We start from the raw sequence: 15,764 nt of genomic DNA, 5'->3' as shown, positions 1-15,764 counted from the left end.
CAATTTTCTACTTGTTATCCACCATTACTCTAGCAACAATAAAAACAATATTTTTCGAATATAAGGTCGCATGACCAGTGCAATCAAAATATCTATTTCCATAACCTAAAACTCCTTCCACTGTGCTCCTGGTTTTAATACGCTATGCATTATATCCCTGGTCGGGCTCAGCTGTCGGGTATAAATGTGTGGTGATTATTTAAGGTAAGGTTTAAATATTTTTAAGGGCATGCTTATCCACTCTCTCCCAGCAGATTTCCACTGCAAGGTTCCCCTGGAGACTGGGCTGGGTGCTGACAATTCAACCCAGTTTAGGAGGAAATCATTCGGTATTAAAATAAGTTGTTTTCGAGGTAATCAAATGTTACTTTGTGGGCATGAAAAAAATAAAGTTTCACGAAGAAGAATCACATGGGAGGCCATTATTCCAAACTACGTAATAAAGCATACGAAAAGTATTAATAATAGCCATCTGAATACCAACAATAATAAATACCTGTGGCATCAAACTTCACGTTAATCAGGTTTTGATGAGTAACCTATGGTTGTGACAGTTTAATTCATTTGGTAAATGAATTTCAGGTGTTTTCTAGGTCAATCCAAGAGATCTAAAAGCACTATCTTCGATAATCTAAGGATTTCTCTGGTTTTTACCATCAAATGAATTGGTAATTGGAATCTTCAAATTCGCACCTTAACACAGATTGAACATATCCATTAATTGATCATCTGAATACGATGATACATTGATTCTATGAGACCATTAGTTTCTGCGTTTCAGTTCCGATATAAAGAACCTGGAAGACATGATTCTTCTGATCCAAACAATAACCATTAAATGTGAACATTTTTCCGTTTTCTCACCATTCGAAAGCATATTCACTAGAGTCATGCAAGCTATGAATTTTAGATGATACATCACGATCGTTTGGTATACGCAAATACGGAGCATCTGATCAACCAGTGAATTAGCTAGTAATATATTTTGACTTTTCGCAACTAATATCCTCTTATGCATTGCCCATGTATGCTTCAATCTTGCTTTCAATGCTCGTATTATAAATACACTGTATTATCAATAAACATTTCCTCTGGTCATATTTTTTGAAAGTCTATATATTTATTATTTATCCATCCAGCATAGAAATACTTATATATTCCATAATATATTACAGATATAACATGAGGTTTGGCCATTGAATACATGAACATGGCTTAAGGATCCAAATAATTAAAAAAATGGCGAACTATTTCCATTATGATAAAATGTAATATATTTAATTTTTGCAATGGGTATAGAAGGTTTTTGTAGCTCTTCGTAGTTCAAAATATTATCCCAGAGAAATACATATCATTACGTAGCGCATTCACCAAACGCGTGCATGGTGTACATCTGTACACATCCAGTGCTTTGTTATATTGAAGTTAACCTATTCATTTGATACAACATTTGCTAATATTCTCATGGTGAACTCCACGAAAAGAGGGTTCAGAGCAATTTTTTCCAAAATAATCAAAGTTAGACTAAATTCAGATGATATGTTTTAAGTTTCAAAGACTTTTTAAACCACAATATTGTTGTATCGCCGTTCTACTTGACATTTTTTCTTGTAATATTTTTACTTGTCCTCTTGCAATAATTAGAAAGACATTTTATTTCCGAGAAAAAACGTTTTCACCTCGACTTGGCAAAGTAAAAATCGAATACACGATCCCCGAGACACTGCAGATATTTTAGCGAAAGATAACAATGAATTAAATGGAGACGTATAAATTAATATGTAATATGTTAATAAATGAGCTTTTTACTCATGAAACTAATTATCGAGCGCGAACCTTCTTGAACTATCGACGGCAACTCTTACAAGTTAAGCGCGCCGCACGCTCATCATTTGTCCTCAACTCGGCATGCACAGTTCACATGGGAAGCAAAAGCATATCATGCGATCAGCATATTCACGCCATTACCGTTCAGGTTCAGGCGGTCGCTGAAGAAAATATTCAGTTTAACTTAACCCTCTGCGTTTAAATTACCTCACTTCATCATAAAAAACATTTAAGGAAATAATATTTATTATAAAAAGCGGAGTATTTTTCAACAATCCAAGTTAGAACTTCGTCATATTCTACGCAGTCTGTGTCATGATGGAAAGATGGCAGGATAGACTGAAAGAATAAAGGAGCACTGAGCGAAGATCAAGGCTGAAAAAGACTCGTTCGATTTAACGCGGTTGACAGCCCGCAAAAACGAAAAAAGAAATTATGTTGCCTGCCTCGCCATGACTCTTCATAAAATCTCGATTTCGCGTAATTGTCATATTACATATGTAGTTAGAGCACTCATAACTAGCTAGCCCCACACCAATCATCACAAGCGATAATTTATGAGTACATTTATGGAGTCCGGAAGAGGATTGAACATTTCTGCAACACTTATCAACCACGACCTATAGGGCTATTAACGCTAATGGATTCTTATAACTTATTATTCTCTCTCTCTCTCATATTCTTAGCTATAAACTATTGGCCCTGCAACAAGTCATAAACCGTATAAGTCCATTAAATGGATTTTTCATGCACCATGATGCATGCACCATATGCATGACTCCTCCCAATTTTTGAACAGGAATATACATTCACCACACATTTGTTTCGGTTTTCATAATATCTACTTTAAGCAGTAAGACGGCTTTGTTTACCGAATTTTGAGGTTCACACAGACTTGGTTTCACGGAGAACTGGGACACGGGGGACCGAGAATATTCTTCTTCGACCCTATCGATTGGCGCCTTGGTATAAAAAAAGAGGTGGGATCTAGAAACTGAGCGGAATAGGGCATATATTAATGCATCTTTGGAGGATACTCTGCATTAAGAGTTTTTTGTGCACACGAGGGATCACACGTCGATTGGTGTAACTAGGCATTTCCTAGCCCTGAGTGTATATGAAAAAACACGCTTTAATTCGCTTCATCGTCATTTTTGTTATCATTGTTTCATTCACCTTGTTTTTTAAACTGATTGATTCAAGTAAAAAATGAAATGTTGAAATATGTAGATAACATCATGAATAATTCACTATATGTAAAACAGACACCCGGAAATTGGCTAAAACGAAACTAGAGAAGAGTAAGTCTACCTGTCATTGCTAGTTTTCAGACAATATATCGTACTCCGAAGTTCTAGAGAAGATCATCTCCATGAATATCTTTGGACACATTTTCTAGAACCCCTGGACTTAAATCTTAGTTTATAATCATGATTTAATTTTTATTCTGTTATTCTATTTTATATCGGTCTGACACTTGGTTGTAATCTATAATGAACAAAGGACATGAGAAGGAACCCCAAAGTCTAATCATATATGTAGTTGATTTAACTGTGTAATATTACGAATAAAGCTACATTTTGAATATTTACGAACAACCACGAAAATTTGATTAAATATTAGGTACAATAATTTTTGTATTTGATATTTTAGCACCATGCAAGCCACCACTAGGGTTCTTGGCAGGGGGTGAACACTCACCAGACTAATTTTGGCCCGAATATGACCCTGCCTCGGACGGAAAATGCTATTCTGATCCCTTATCGCTCGTGGACCAAATGGCATCTTAAATCTATCTGTTCCAAACTTAATTGTTAAAATTTTTTTGATATGTTTAATATTGAAATAATGACTTCACCCAGAGGATAAATAATCAATTGAAGTGCTCTAAGGTAAGAATACAGGTAGAATGAAATATTTATATGAAAATTAGCCGTGGTATTTACTCGCATAGACCTATTGACGATCCCCCAGACCATGCCTCAAGTCTTCGAAACGAATCCCTCCTGGCAAGCAGTCTTCGGGGTTACCGTCACAAAATCTATGACTGCACCTGGAGGTGATTTAGCCTCTGCAAATGAGTATGAAAACGCAAGTTTAAGAGGTTGGATAGGATCTGTGGTAACCGAAGGCAATAAAATTTATTCCACGAGGCATGAGTTCATATGCAGGATTTTCTTACAAGTACTCCTGGTTATCTCATTAAATGAAAAATCGTCACTCAAAATCCAATGCTTACTATTATTTCCCATCATCTAAATTTCAGGAATCCAGCATCCAGTTCGCAAATGTTATATTTGGTTTCAAACAAATCTGGATTCGCAAGCAGCTTTGCGCACTTTAAAATTCAATGTGGTTCAAACAATAGCATACTCAGTGACTCAGATGAAACCACGGGCAAAACAAGTGTACGTGCAGTGTAATTCTGAAATTATTAGTCACAATCAGCAGCCAATCGAAATAATGACAATATGCATTGCCCTGTCAAATTATTTTAAGAAAGGATCATTAACTTTAATATATGTTTGTAAAAAGGGAGACTGTTTTAGGCGTTAATTATAAATATGTGACATCATAATCACACTGTAAATGACGCACTTGAATAATAGCACTCAATTAAGCACTTAACTCCTATGAATTCATTTCTCTTAGATTTACAAGATCATCGTTTTCGGTTTAATTTAAATGTAATTTCGCACTACCTAAGGGTTTAACAACTATTTCACCTTTTAAAAATTCCACATTGTCGGGGTCTATAAAAAGTAAGGCTTAAGTTACGGCCAAATATGCAGCCCCATAAGGCGAAATTGCATCGCTGTGAGGAAGAGAGGCCTTCATGCAGAATTCGGGACTATTCTGCGATTATTGTCGGAATGCGAGAGAGTTTGCTACAATGTTCTTTTCATTTTGCACTGGGAGAATTCTACGGGCCCCCTCCTTCCATCGAGCTTCCCAGTCCGCCCTTTCGACCCGCTTATTTCGTAGCGAACATCAACTCGAGTACGCTCCGCCTATCCGATGCGCGCCGAGCAAGCATTGAATGCGAAGCGAATATGAATATTCAAAGAGGCGACGGGATGACGACCCCCGATGTTCTGCCACCAACTGACCCTACCGCCCCTTGCCGGCCCTGCTAGCACTCGATAATGTCGGGTGAATGAATCGATCGGACGGTTCGTCCCTCCCCTAAGGCCTTCACCTCAACCACCGACACCCCACAGACTCCCCAAATGCTGCGGAACACGTAAGGATGCTCGCGAAAACTGACCATGCGGTGATCGCGGCGACGGAAAATACGATTCCCCGTTAACGCGGTTCTAGACGCTGTTGGCAATCGCCTCTAAGATGAAAGTCAACCAAAACGAGTGATTCTGAGCAAACATTGAATTTTGGGATTAATTGGGAGAAATAAAGGGCGTATCTTCTATATTCTCTACCAGTGATTATGCATAGTCAAATGCTGAAGGAGTCTTATTATGAAGTACTCGATTACGGCACACCTTCATAATGACTCAATCGTGGAAAAATAGATTGTGCGATTGTGCTTCAATAAAATTCACGATTATGCAACCATTCGCGAAATCCACTGTCTAGTTTTGCTGCAAGAAAACTTTGAAAACGTTTTTGTTAGTCGCAATTCTCGTGAAAATTTAATGTCAGCGTGAGTTCATGACCACCCTCGCCCAGCCTCTTGTGGTCCTGGAGATCCTTATTTACTTTATTGCTTTGAGTAATATTTTACTTTTCCTCCTCTTTTCCTCAACTCTCCTTCGCTATTTGAGATTCAATTTTTCTATTGGATTGGGTACTTTTAAAATATCTTTCGTATGAGGTATTTTTTATCCTGAGGCCAAGAGTAGCGTCTTTACACTAATTTTTTCATCTATACTCTGCTGTGAACGAGACCAGGAGGTCGGGTGACGGCTGCAGGCATTAGGTCAACAGACATTGGTCACAGATTATTTAAGCATTGTATCATATCATATTTTTGATTAATTCTACTTCTCGTACGGGATTTTTTCTGTGCCCTTCCTTCATCATGGATGGAAATGGCAATAGAAAACGGATTCCTTTACATCGGTCTTGATGGCAGCCATTTTTCCATACTTTCTTCTTGCTCTCTCAACGATCAATGTAACTCGCGTTATAACGACGGGGCCAGGATTAAACATAATGTTGTTTTAATATCATAATTCAAAAAGTGACATTTTTTCTTCGTGCTTTCAATGTCCGATAAACTCAATATTTTAAAGAGCAAGGTTGTTTGACTGTTTCTTCAATCATACTATCATTTTGGACGTTTAGGGCTGTTTTTATATCTGGGTTATATTCCAATTGAAATAGACATGCAATAATGCACATAATAATTTAATTCTACCTAAAAAGTGAATTTTCAGTTCGTTATAAAATTAAGAGTAAATGATGAGTTTTAATTAATAATTTCATTGCGATATATTAATGAATTATTAATTCCTCGATAATACACTAATGACGCGCCAATACACTAATCAAGAGGCCATTAGAATGTCTAAAGATGCTCTTCTTTTGATAACAATTTCTTCCTCTAAAATGTATCGTGAATGAAATTCCTCGCAATTCGGACACGTTGACGACCAAAGTATAAATACCACGTTCATTGTGAATTGATAGCTGCTCAATGGGAGAGATGGCTTCAAACGATACTTGAACGTAAGGGCGACGCAAAAATATAGCTTCTTTGGCCAAACTCTATTTGAAGCAGACGGAAGGGACAAGAGTGACCACAGTGGGACTTAAAATTAGTATGCGAGGGGAAAGATGGCTCACTTCCATCTTAATCGAAAGAGGTAAGTTCCTTCAACAAAGGCGAGATGGAATTCGCAACTTTATCAATTATTTATGACAACAGCCCATGCAAGCGGCCATTAGAGTGTCGTATAATTACAGCACGTCCACAAAATAGGTGTTTTGACTGCATTGTGCGTACAGAGTTTTTGTAAGTGTTTGAGAAATAGATGATGAGATAAAGCAAACAGAATTCAGAAATCTGAGGGAAACAAAAACATTCGGAGGTCACATTCCAATCTCACATAATCGCGGCTCGTTACATCACAGTTGTGGTGGGGATATCTCCGGAATAGCGGTTCTACTGCAGCGCCATGGGTGACGGCAATTTGCAATAGAACCGAAAAAACAAGGCAATAACAAGGCAAGACAGGTCTTTTTGTGGAATTCAGGTGAGCCTTCGGCGGAATCCCGTATCTCTTTACCTGAAGAAGCTCGTTTAGAAGCCAAAAAAACTGAACATGAAAGGCCAGTTATGAAGAGAGATAAAAGAGCTCATTTTTATCGGAAACCGGTCCGAGGTAGGTTAATAATGGACTCAGAAAACCTTTTCCTCAATGTTGCCATCTCCAGGGAACTAGGCTCGTCTAAACTCCGCCTAAAACTGCAACGAAAACATAGCGTCTTGCATTTAACAAAATAGCCCTTTTTGCATATCACTCCATCTACTGTCTGTATCCATTCAAGTGTTCCAAAATTCTTTGCGTCCTCTTGCCGCCACCTCGCTTACCCAAGCTACTATTCGTAATTTAGAGCCTTCACCATTTAATTACCTCTCAAAATTTCACCCATTTTCCAGCCATCTTTGGTTTTCCAGCAACAGACATATATGTTCTCATATTATATAGTGAGGGAGTAAACATGGAGAAAATCCGTCGAAAGTACTAAGGTGATGAAAGAACATTGCAAGAAAATAATTTTTTTAAATAATATTTTTTCCTTGTGAACGAAGTCTAAATATTTAGATATTAGGATCTCGTTAGATATCAATTAAGAAGAAAACCCCATGTTGAAGAGCCGATGGAAAACTAGCAAATACTATGAAAGGCATAAAGCAGCTTCACACAGACACTGGGAAATCGCGGCCTCTTTGGGAGTTAAAGGAACTTCCTTGGGACTCAGGAATAAAATATGACAGATAACATTTGAAGCAACGCAATCACACTTGGGATTTGACTTATCAAATGGAGGCATTCGGTTCAGCTCCGAGCACTGTCGACAATTTATGAAACGATGGTAAAATCCAATGCTGAAAAGATTAAAAAAAACTCAATTTTCCCAAGAAAATATCATGACTTTAAAAGAACAAAATAAACACTAGAGAATCCAAAAGAATTTATATTCTTACGACTTCCTGACTTAAATCCACCAGCGGAGAATACGAGACATCACCCCGTGCCAAACACCTCAGGCCTAGCATTCGGAGTACTGTGTCGTTGGTCGACTCAAGTACTGCCACGCCATTCATTCACCATGATAGGTAACCAAGGAAATCGAATCAAAATAAATTTCACTTTTACGCTCAAGCGTCCGAATCAAAGAAATTGCTTTAAATTTACTCGCATTTATTTATCTGCACATTCCGCGAACCGTATATCCCCCAGTCTCTCTTGCAATATTGGTTTTGCATTGTTCGTAATTCCACTATTCCTTCGATGTCCCTGTGGGTCTATTCCCCGCGAGGGTCGATTGCATTATCAAAACAACATTCACTTTAATTAAAAGCCATATTCGCCGCTGAAAATATTCAAATCGTGGTACAGCTGTGCGTGGCTTTGGCAACCATTTACGACGCGTCAAATGCAAAAATCAACGTCCACTCACTGGCGCATGCGCATCTAGTACGTTTTCAACAAGCAATTAAATAATTCATAGACGGAAAGTATGAAGAAATACATATAGAGATACATTATATAAACCATATGCACCGGCTTTGATTAAATGGGCAGGGAATCCCAAACACGTGAATATTTGATGCAATCAACGAAACGGGAGTTTGGACCGATGGTCGAGTGGTGGCGTGTTTTTTTCTCGTGTGGTTATGTAATGGCGCCTCTCATCATCCCCAAGGCCCCACGGGTGGCCGTTCAGAGGGATGGGATATTCCGCGGAGGAATGCTGAAGTTGGAAGGGCGAAAGTGACGCTCCGATCGTGGCGTGGACAACCGGCATGTTCAGCTAGGCAGCGTGGGTGGCCGCCCAGTGGATAAAGGGGGCCGTTTCTCGTCGTTGAATCGCGCGAAAGCAACAAAGAGTAGGGGCAAACTCTTGCTGCCCCCTTAGGGCTATACGTGAAATCAAATTAGTAAAGATTGTAGCGTGGAGGCAGTTATTATCAGAAGTGCCCAGCAGGGCGCACTGGCATTTCACATAGACATGAATGCATACTGGAATTCATCCACATAAGTGTATTTCCTGATGCAAGGAATATTCTTGCAAAAGCCACATGAGAAATGTGCAGTCCTTGCTGATCTGTTACGAAATTTAAGCGACAGTTAATCCAGGTGTTGACCTGTGTAGGAGTCCACAATTTGGGAAATGCATCATACCCACTTCGAAACGAATTCACACTCGATTACGACCTCGGAGTATCTGCCACCCAAATGAGTCAGAATATTTCGATGTAGTTCCTCGGGTCCGGTTCGTGACCTAATGAAACAGTAAAGTACTGCGGATAGGACGCTACGGACACCTAATCATAAAATATTTAAAATAAAATAGTGCTGTAAACGTTCTCTGGTTAAAGTTTCTTAATTGACATAGCTTTTGCTCTGAGCAAATAAGTAGCGCTACAACCATTACTGACACACGTGCAAATTCATCTGAAAGAGAGGCACGGTATAACATGAAGTGCCTGCACTTGTTAATTGCCTCAAGTATCTCATTGAAATTGACACACACGCTATACAGAGTAACCACCTAGCTACAGAGTTAATGTGTATTTTTGTTGGTAGTCTATGTAATTATGTTAAGATGTGAAGAATGGAAACTGTTTACCAATGATAAAAAAAATATTGCTTTGCTTTACTGAAGTAAAAATGATCTTGGAAGAATTTTTTTCATGAAATAGCACTGAGACTGGAGATACACGACTGGACTGGAAGTACATAATTCAGTAAAAACCTGAGCTCTGCCATTCGTACTAATCTTAAAAAACCATTTAGCGCAAACGTAAAATATGTAAGATTCAGAGGAAAAACAGCAAATAATTTCATTCCACAATTCCACTTAAATTATACACCATAAGCTAGAAATAATTCCTAAAATCAAGCATGATATGACAATAGCAGTGGCCACAATTCTTCATGAAATGGGTTGATAATTGAGACATAACTAAGGATCAAAAGTGAGCGCGGCTTTAATTCAAACATTTGGATAATCGTTCACTTCATCACTTCAATAAATTGCAATATATTGTCCTAAAGAGCAAAATTATAGAAACATGGAAGTGGATGACATAAACCGAAAGATATGGACCTCCTTTTTCACGCGACAGTAAATGAGAAATCAAGTAGCCCTGTAAACCAAGTCAGTTTCCCATTCCCAAATTTTTTGAAATCTCCAATTGAGTCCCTTATAAATGGACATAGACAACATATACCAGGAAAGTATAGAACTCAACTCATAGCACGAAAGGTAGTTCACGCAGCGTTAGTTCCTCAAGGAGGCGGCTGCAATGGCGTCTGACCCCAGTGGGGCGGCCAGTAAGTCATGATGTCACGTTAAAAACACTATTGCGGAAGGCATCGAGAAACCACCTTAATTATCATTCCCAAGATTTAAATGATGGAGAATACAGAGATTTAGAGTCTTGATAACTACGGGGCTCGGCCCGATCGGCCGTGTGTCGTGGCCGGCAGCGGGGGAGGCAAGGCTTCTGCGGTCTTCACCCCGCGAAACCCTTGACAGGGAATACTAGCAGCAGCAGGACAGAAGGCGCAGGAGAAGAAGACCAAATTAGTTAGAATAGGAACGTGGAATGTTAGGAAAATGATGAGGACAGGGATATTAGAGAATGTTAAGCGAGAGATGGAAAGGGGAAATATAGATATTTTAGGTCTATGCGAGGTGAGATGGAAAGATAGCGGGGATTACTGGAGTGATAATTATAGAATAATATACAGCGGCGGGGACGAGAGCCAACGAGGGGTTGCCATAGTATTAAATGAAGAGGCAGGAAGAAGTGTATTCAACATAGAACAAGTAACGGATAGAATACTACTAGTAGAGATAAAAGAAGAACCGACGAACTTGGTTATATTCAGGTGTACATGCCACCGAGCAACTATAAGGAAGAAGAGGTCGATAGGATATACGATCAGTTACAGGACATAATCGCGGGTGTTCCCGCTGGGAAGAAAAATGGGAAAGTATCAAGAAAGGGTAATCGAAAGCCACAAAATATATTGGAACCGTTAATGCGAAAATAACTAGGAAACCATCATTGATCACGGATGAGATGATTACAAAGTTGGATGAGCGGAGAAAATGGAAGGATGTAAATATATTCCTACATAATAGGGTGATAACAGTCCCGCAACACTATTGAAATGTTTAGGAAAATGTGGGGGAAAGAGGCTATTTGGGCTCGTTCGTAGTATTTATAAGGAAGGAATCTGGCCGGAAGACTTTGTGAGATCAGTTTTATTTCCTACTCCGAAAAAGGTAAAGGCTACATCATGTGAGGACAACAGGACAATAAGTTTGATATCCCACGCAGCTAAAGTTTTTCAAAGGATCATAAAAAAAAGGATAAAGAGTGTGGGAAATGATTACTCAGGGGATGATCAGTTTGGGTTTAGGAAGGGGAGAGGTACGCGTGATGCCATTGCAGTAAAGAGATAACTAATCGAAAGGGAATATAGAATACAATCGGAAGATATTTACCCGTTTTGTAGATTTCAAAAAAGCGAATGATAGAGTGAATTGGGAGAACTAATGAGTATATTGCAGAAAAGAGGAATACATTGGAGGGAAAGGAGGCTAATCCGCAACCTGTATATGTGTCAGACTGCACAGGCGCGGGTGGGGAACGGGGAGTCCGGTTGGGCAGTGTTATGAAGAGGTGTAAGGCAGGGTTGCCCATTATCACCGTTGCTGTTCAAAATGTATGAAGAGGAAATGATCTAAGAGGCATGGGAAGAACTCGAGGTAGGAATGAAAGTGGGCGGGGAATTCGTAAAATCAGTTAGGTTTGCTGATGACCAAGCTTAATTTTCTCAGTCAGCCAAGGGGTTGCAGGCATTGCTGAGGGAATTGGAAATTCAGTGCGACAGGTATGGGATGAAAATCAATATTAAGAAAACAAAGGTTATGCAAATTTCTATAAAGAAAAAGGCTAAGCTAAATATTAAAATAGGAGGCCAAAAACTGGAGCAGGTAGAACAGTGTACGTTTTGGAACTACACAGTCAAAGTAGTAGGGACGTAAGGAGAAGAATTGCGCTAGGCAAAGAGGCTTTCACAAGGAGGAGGGAGTTGATGACAGGGACGTTGAGTAAGGATGTTCAGAAAAGACTCGTCAAAACTTTGATATGGAGCGTAGCTATGTGCGGCGCGGAAACGTGGTCATTGAAGCAGGAGGATAGACGTAGACTGGAGGCTTTTGAAATGTGGGTCTGGAGAAGAATGGAGAAGGTGAAATGGACAGAGAAGAAAACAAATGAGGAAGGTCTTGGTATGGTGGGCGAAGAGAGGGGTTTGTTGGGAGAAATCCTATGGAGGCAGGAAAAGTGGATGAAGGGTGTATTGACCGGCATTGGGATGTTGAAAACTGTGAATGAAGGGATAATGTTAGGCAAACGAGCAAAGGGAAGGAACAGGATAGCAATGTTGGACGGGATGAAGGGAGGAAGGTCCTCAGAGATGAAGAGGGACCTGATTTAGGGTAGGATGCTGGATTTTTTGTTTTGTTAGGAGTCACATAATATTTATTTAGTAGCTGTGTCCATCGAAAGATCTTTCTTAACCGGTAGATTACCTTATAATAGTAATAATATAGTGGATTCTAATATTTTAAAAATATATTTTTTGATTTTAGGTCACATAAAATTTAACGAGTTCCACAGTGATAGAATTGGTAACTTAAATATCTAGGATTAAATAAAATATCATATTTTTTATGGATTTATATAATAATCGAAGCATAAACAAAATCAAATAAGCAATTTGCGATGCTCTTTGGATCAATCGAAACGAAATAATAGAAACAATGGCTGATATCTCGATCGATAGGCCGCTCCTTCCAAGCCCGGAGCGGTCCAGAGTAACCTGGATTAGGATATTCGGTGTGATGTACGTAAAGTTTTAATATTGACGAGTAAGCACTGGGCAGCAGTCTGACAACAAAACCTCGAATCTGCTTATGAATGATACCAAAGAGAGAGAGAGAGGCGTGGGCTCAAATGACCGAATAAATAATAGTTGACGGGATACGTAAGATGTTAAAACCATGAAATAAAATATTGAAAGCCAAGCCCCACGACGATATTTCTTTTTTGGCTTTCCAATTCCTTTCTTTCTCCTTGCCCACCCCCCTGGTTCTCCATTCTCTCCGGTACGCGTTAGGGATCAGTATCGAAGGTGGGGTGGTCGGCCCGGGCAAGTGCGAACTTCAGGAGGGGGCGACTCTTCCCTCCGGCCCGGCACAAATGGATGGCTACGTGCCGCCGACTGACTTCCCTTTGTGTGTCGGTCTGCATGTCTTCTGGGAGGATCCGCCCCCTAGAGGGGGGGGACTTTTGTAAGTGTTTCTCTGTGCGGGTCCCCCCACTCCTCCCTTCGCGCCGTCCAAAGGAGAGAACTTGTCTCGGGCGAGGAATGCGGGGAGCACACAAAGGGGAACGAGGGGGGAGGAGCGAGGAAGGAGGGGGAGAGCCGCTAAAGACATTCATCCATTGTCGTCGACCATTGTCGTGGGCCGCGCGCGCACGCAGGCGGGCTGCTTCGAACGAATAAGCCCCCCATCCCTTCACCTTCCCTTCGCCAGGCATTCAGAGGAGCGAATTGCAAGCGAATGAGAAGAGACGGTCTTGGGATGTAACGATCTCCGTGTTCTGAGAAACGATTCGCAGCGAGTTTGCGAACTGAGATATTGCAACATTCCACGAAGGCGACACCTTGGCGATAACGATAACCTCGCTTGAAAAAAAAGTCATCAAACCGAAAAGTGAGGTTCAATGCAACCGTGCGAAGGTGACCAGTCCTACTCATATCATTACCATCATTACAAATCGCCCACAGATCATGATAGTTTTTTGGTCTAACCACTTTGTGTTATTCATTCGACCAACTTCTAAGGTTCTTCTAAGGTCGTACCATACACGATGAACCCTATAAAACATTTCATTCTTTTTCCAGCACCACAATCACGCTTTGATCCCTCTATGCCGTTCAAAACACCGAAAAATTTCATCCCTTCCCCAGCATTCTCACATTTATTAAAGCCTTCAACGCTCCGTTGCCTCTGAGTAGTTCCAGCGACCACTCTTCGTTCGTCTTCGAAATAATTTTGCCTATGCATGCATGTTTGTCAACTTCTTTACGTTAGACCATAAAAAACTGTAAACAATTGGGAAAAAATACCCATTTTCAAGTAACTTTAATGATTTAAAGGAAGATTGTATTTCCAAAATATGTAGTTAACATATGAATTTTTTACCTTAATGATATTTTATAGAATCTTGATTTAAATTATATCGACAGAAATAGTTACTGATACAATAATTGGTTATATACTTTACTTAAAATAATGTTAAGTTCATAAATTCATCTACCACGGTCCAATGTTGAAGATAAACATCGCCCTTATAAATACTCTGAGCGTATATTAACGCACGACTGGATATCCATTGTTAAACATAATTGAAGTGCCCAGCATATTTAAATATAAGATGGAGTAATCCGTTAAAAAATATCAAATAAAACAATCAAGAACGTAATTTCACCACGAATTAATTGAGATAAATGCCAAATATTCCTCGTCATTCAATTCAGACAAATAAATTCATGCATCAGAATCCGAATTTCAAGCCTTGTATTTATTTCCCTCACTCGCCAGAAAATTATCATACCGCCTGGCAGACACGCGAATTGGGAAACCGCGGATGTCGGAACCGTTAAACGCATTTATGCAAAGGTTGCGGGGGATGAAAGCGGTGGGGCAGACGGGGGAGCCGGGAAAGGAGAGCAGCGGAGGAGGGGGGGAGGAAGGGAGCGGCAAGGGAAAGAGGGGGGTGGAGAGAAAGCGAGGAATGCCGCCCTCTCGGAAACTCGAAGGACCCAGCCACTCGAGGAAAACAAGGAGTCGGGAAAAGGAAGATTGGGTGGGGCGGGAGGATGGGGGGAGCGGGGCGGGGGAGGGGGGTGCGTTAGTGTTCCTAGCCTCCCCTCCTTTGCCTCACGCGCCACTCCTCGGGAGCACATAATCTCATCTTCCACGGCAAGGCAAGAGGGGGGGCAAGGCTGGAGAGATGAGAAGGGATAACTCGAGGAGGAGCGGGGTGGGGACAAGGAAGGGGAGGGGGTGGGCACGAGAGTGAGACGCAATGGGAGTCGGGGGAAGGAGGAGGAATTCGGGCCCGAAGCGATCAGCCAATCATAAGGTTGAGGATCTATCAAGGCTCTTGAAGAGGAGGGAGGGGAGGACTGGAGCGGAGGGGGTGAGGGGAATATTGGCCGCGAGGCGGCTGATGTGGGCGGGAGTGAAACAAGGATTCACTGGGGGATGGGAAACGGAAGGAGAAGATGGTAGATGGTGCTGGGTGCCGTGGGACTGGGTGCATGAGCTTAAGGTTCCAGGATACTAATCCCTTAACCCTCTTAGCCCCCATGAAGGGAGTCTTTTTTTTAGAAACAACAATTGTCGTTGCGTTAAAGCTCTAATTTCCATAGCACCAAAACGCTTTGCTGATTATTCCGGTCGGGACCATTTCGCCATATTTGTCCCAAGATTACCTTTTCCAGTGGAAAAGCAAACAAGGCGTAACGTGCTAGGACGGCGAAGATTTCTACGTTTGCAGGAATCAAGGAAGCAACAGGGACGGCGCCATGTGAAACTGAGTCCGTGACAACTGAAACTAGAAACTCCTGAGTTTCTTTAGAAACCAAAAACGC

This window comes from Hetaerina americana, unplaced genomic scaffold (assembly GCF_022747635.1).
Source record: "Hetaerina americana unplaced genomic scaffold, ioHetAmer1.1.p SCAF_9, whole genome shotgun sequence".
NCBI lineage: Eukaryota > Metazoa > Arthropoda > Insecta > Odonata > Calopterygidae > Hetaerina > Hetaerina americana.
This window is presented reverse-complemented; position numbering follows the sequence as displayed.